A 5,000-nucleotide genomic window follows, 5' to 3' on the forward strand; every position below is an offset into this window, starting at 1 on the left:
TCTTCCTGGGGTCCAACGCTACATTTAATCAAACAGTATTAAAACATTTCATAACATATACAGAAAAGAAATTAAAAAAATAAAATAAAATACATATAACAATATCTGCCAACAAAACTAAGTAACAAAAAGCAATAAAATTACAAATTAAATTAAATGAAAACAATAACAAACCAAGCAAATATCTTGAAAACGAAGTTATATATTACCATATATTACCATATATCACATGGCTAACATTAATGTTGTTTACATTAACAAAGTCACACAATCAGAAACCTCATAATAAGTCATTTAAATGAAGGTAAGATTTGACTTTCTCTTTAAAATGGTCCTTTCCTGTGATAAAACGAATGTTACTTGGGATGTTATTCCACAAAGAACTTGCTCTGCAAACAAAAGTTTTTTTCAAGTTATTGGATTTTGGTAAAGGTGACATCATCTGCCCCCTACTGGCTCCTCTTGTTAAATAAGTGTGGATATCTGAACTGGAAGTTATGTTATCAAAAATAAATGATGGTGTCTGACTTTGAATAACAGAGTGGAACAAAGTAAGTACATTGGCTAATTATCTTTTTTCAACACTTAACCATTTAAGACATTCATGCATTTTAACTACATTGGACCTAAAATTACACTTTAAAACAAGTCTTACAGCTTTATTTTGTGCTACTTGAAGTTTTCTAATTTGGGTTTTTGAAGCGGATGACCAAATTACTGAGCAATAATCTAAGTGACATAGAACTAAAGAGCAAACAATTTGCATTAGTAAAGAAGATGATAGAAATGGAGAGCATTTCCTTGTAGTGGCAACTGCTCTTCCCATCATAGTAACCATATAGTCAATGTGATGTCAGCCAGCTATCAGACATTTGTAACAGCGGTTCCAGTAGAGTGACCAGCTCTGTATGCATGTTGGAACATAGATGTTAAACCATTTATAGAAAGATAGTCTTGAATTTGCACAGACACAATTTTTTCTAAAAGTTCACTAAGTACAGGCAGATGCTAATAGGCTGTTTGGACCATTAAAAGTTGACTTTTTGTCTTTTGGAATAGGAAAAATCTTTCCTTCTTTCCATAATGTTGGACAAAAAATGCTGATTAAGCTTCTATTAAAAATATGACAGATAGATTTGGAAATGTATGAAGCAGATATTTTTAACAGTTTACAGTCTAGATGGTCCATACCTGCAGGCTTATCAGATCCAGAGAGTTCAACAATCTCTCTACTTCATCAACATTAATCTCATGAAATTCAAAAGCACAGTTTTTTTCCCCTCATGAAACCATTTCTTATAAGCTCTTCTGAATTGTATTTAACAGTAGTGTCCATGTTTGAGCTTGAAGGTCTTGTCAATAAAATAATCATTAAAATAATTCACGATATGAAGAGGTTTAGTTAAATACGCACCATCTAGTTCCACAAAGGAAGAAGTCTGAGCTGTTTTTTTACCCATGATTTCATTCAGAACTTTCCATATTTTTTTACTATCTTGACCACTTTCAGAAATTCTCTGTTGATAAAAAGTTCTCTTTTTTTCTCTGTTCATTTTGCAGACCTGATTTCTTAATTTGCGATAATCTTTTATATCATCATGTGCCCTTGATAAGACTGCAACATTCTTGGCATCATTTCTCAAAATCATTAGTTTCTTTAATGAATCATCTATCCACGGAGCACTTTTGGCTTTAACAGTAAATTTCTTGAAAGGGGCATGTCTATTAGCAATAATCATAAAATAGTCCATGAAAATTTTTAAAGCAAGTTCAGCATCCTCAACATCACATACATTAGCCCAAGGAATGCTATTAAGTTCCCCAAGAAAAGCCTCTTGATCAAATTTCTTATAGGATCTAGTAAAAATTATTTTTGCATTAGCTTTAGGCAACTTCGTTCTCCTAGAGACAGCAACAACATTATGGTCACTGAAACCCACCGGAATAGACGGTCTGGAGCACACATCTGGAGCGTTAGTATAAATATGATCAATGCATGTTGAAGATTTGACCTCAGTGTGATTAACAGCGATTCCTGTTGGTTGAGATATTAATTGAGATAGTCCGCAGGTATTAGCCATAGACAAGAGCCGATTCTTCAGCGGGCAATTCTCAGATAGCCAATCAATATTCAGGTCACCTAGTACTGTAGGTACAATTCTCTAGTTTCCTCTGTAGCCCTGTCCAACATGGCACATAAACAGTCCAAGTACTGTATTGTCGAGCTTGGAGCCCTATAACAGCAGCCAATCAAGATAGGCTTCAAGTGCGGCAATTGCACTTGAAGTCATATAGCCTCACTGTCATATAGGTTAAGGTCATGGCGTGTTTTTACTGGAAAGTGGTCACGTATAAAGATTGCCACCCCTCCACCAAACCTATTTCTATCCTTCCTATACACAGAAAAGGAAGGAAGGAAAGAAGGAAGAAAGGAAGGAAGGAAGGAAGCACCCCCTGGTGGTGAAGCTTTAAAACTGCGATGACATTAAAATGATGGCTTAAAATGTATTTACAATATTGAATCAATACTGTAAATACATTTTACTATTTATTCTCTTTACTTATATGTATGTATAGTTTGTTTATCTTTAGAGTGCCTATCCCTTGCTGCAGCAACTGTGTGAATTTCCCTGTTGTGGGAATAATAAAGCATTTTGAATCTTGATCTCACATGTAGCTCTGTGCGGGTAGGACCATATATGAAGCGTGTGAGAAGACCACAGCGCCTTTCGAAGTTTCTGAACGTACAGCGACGCTTCCACACAATGCTTCTGTTCATGGAGTCACGTGAATCAGCAGCACCGAGACCTGACGGGCTGAACATGGCAGTAATAACCGGTCTTAATGGAAGGCAGGAGCCGCAGGTTAACAGCGGCACTTCCCACCTGATGTGAGTGTGCGTTATAAATAAAAAAAATAAATAAATAAAAAATAAACACCTTACCTTCTGAGAGGAGGGGGCGCTCCCTATGCGCTCATACAGTATGGAGATGCAACATCAGTTATTCTCCCAAAACAGTGCGTTTATCCACCGAGCCCCCCAGTTTCCACACACTGTCCAACACAGAAAACATCCAAAAAGCAACAGAGAGAGCCCGCTGAGCTGGTACAGCGCGCCGGTACTTTGTCTCCGGTGAAGTGTCTCGGATGATCTGGATATTCAGGGTCTCATGGCAGAGTTTATCAGCCGAACTCCAGTGCGCAAATCTACGTTTGGTGTATCGAAATCATCGTAAGGTAGAGACACGGTGATTCAGTGATTTACATCTCTGCTGCCATGCAGGCCCAGATGGTAGCCTGTATTTAGCCTAGTATGTTTGTGATTTATGTATGCCTGTTATAAAGACATGAATAGTCTGTCACGTTTTAGAATTTGTCACATACTGTCAGAAAAGAAAGATTTTGCGTTCTGTTACATTGTGGCACTTAGGCCTTTTTTTGGCCATTATGCGGTTTATGAACACTTAATCTACTTGTGGTTGTTTTAAAATGAACATACATTGTCATCTAGACAACTGATCCTGGTGCCTGGAGCTCCATGTTTTAACAGACATTTTGATTATGCATGTATTGCTAATAATATATAATTTACATTGGTTGCACTATATAAATAACATTTTAGTTTGTATGCACGCATTCACACAGATATTTAGATAGGCCTACTTTTGTCATCGCTGGTTTTGGAGTTGGCTGTGCAGTAGGCCCTATGTTGGGATATAGTCTGGAGTTGGCTGTGCAGTAGGCCCTATGTTGGGATATAGTCTGGAGTTGGCTGTGCAGTAGGTCCTATGTTAGGATATAGTCTGGAGTTGGCTGTGCAGTAGGTCCTATGTTGGGATATAGTCTGGAGTTGGCTGTGCAGTAGGCCCTATGTTGAGATATAGTCTGGAGTTGGCTGTGCAGTAGGTCCTATGTTGGGATATAGTCTGGAGTTAGCTGTGCAGTAGGCCCTATGTTGGGATATAGTCTAGAGTTGGCAGTGCAGTAGGCCCTATGTTGGGATATAGTCTGGAGTTGGCTGTGCAGTAGGCCCTATGTTAGGATATAGTCTAGAGTTGGCAGTGCAGTAGGCCCTATGTTGGGATATAGTCTAGAGTTGGCAGTGCAGTAGGCCCTATGTTGGGATATAGTCTGGAGTTGGCTGTGCAGTAGGCCCTATGTTAGGATATAGTCTAGAGTTGGCAGTGCAGTAGGCCCTATGTTGGGATATAGTCTGGAGTTGGCTGTGCAGTAGGCTCTTTGTTGAGATATAGTCTGGAGTTGGCTGTGCAGTAGGTCCTATGTTGGGATATAGTCTGGAGTTGGCTGTGCAGTAGGCTCTATGTTGAGATATAGTCTGGAGTTGGCTGTGCAGTAGGTCCTATGTTGGGATATAGTCTGGAGTTGGCTGTGCAGTAGGCCCTATGTTGGGATATAGTCTGGAGTTGGCTGTGCAGTAGGCTCTATGTTGAGATATAGTCTGGAGTTGGCTGTGCAGTAGGCCCTATGTTGGGATATAGTCTGGAGTTGGCTGTGCAGTAGGCCCTATGTTGGGATATAGTCTGGAGTTGGCTGTGCAGTAGGTCCTATGTTGAGATATAGTCTGGAGTTGGCTGTGCAGTAGGTCCTATGTTGAGATATAGTCTGGAGTTGGCTGTGCAGTAGGTCCTATGTTGGGATATAGTCTGGAGTTGGCTGTGCAGTAGGCCCTATGTTGGGATATGGTTTGTACGTACCATCAGCTCAGCTGTACTTCATGGAGGGGAGGGGCAAGTGAGTGGTCTGCAGAGCCTGTGTAACTTGGTATCTTTAGACTCTATGTGGACCGTGGCAGCACCCTCTGCCGAAAATAGAGTCCAGGGTGAAATGAACGGTAGTTCCCCTTTAAACACAGACTACTTGGATAAATGAATGTACAGCTGACTGTTTCTGTGTTTAACTGAACAAACTGCTGAAGCTGCTGTTTTCTAAAGTCACACTCACATACGCACTCACGCCCACACACACAGACACACACACAG

Source organism: Sander lucioperca, chromosome 2, assembly GCF_008315115.2.
Source record: "Sander lucioperca isolate FBNREF2018 chromosome 2, SLUC_FBN_1.2, whole genome shotgun sequence".
Taxonomy (NCBI): Eukaryota; Metazoa; Chordata; class Actinopteri; order Perciformes; family Percidae; genus Sander; species Sander lucioperca.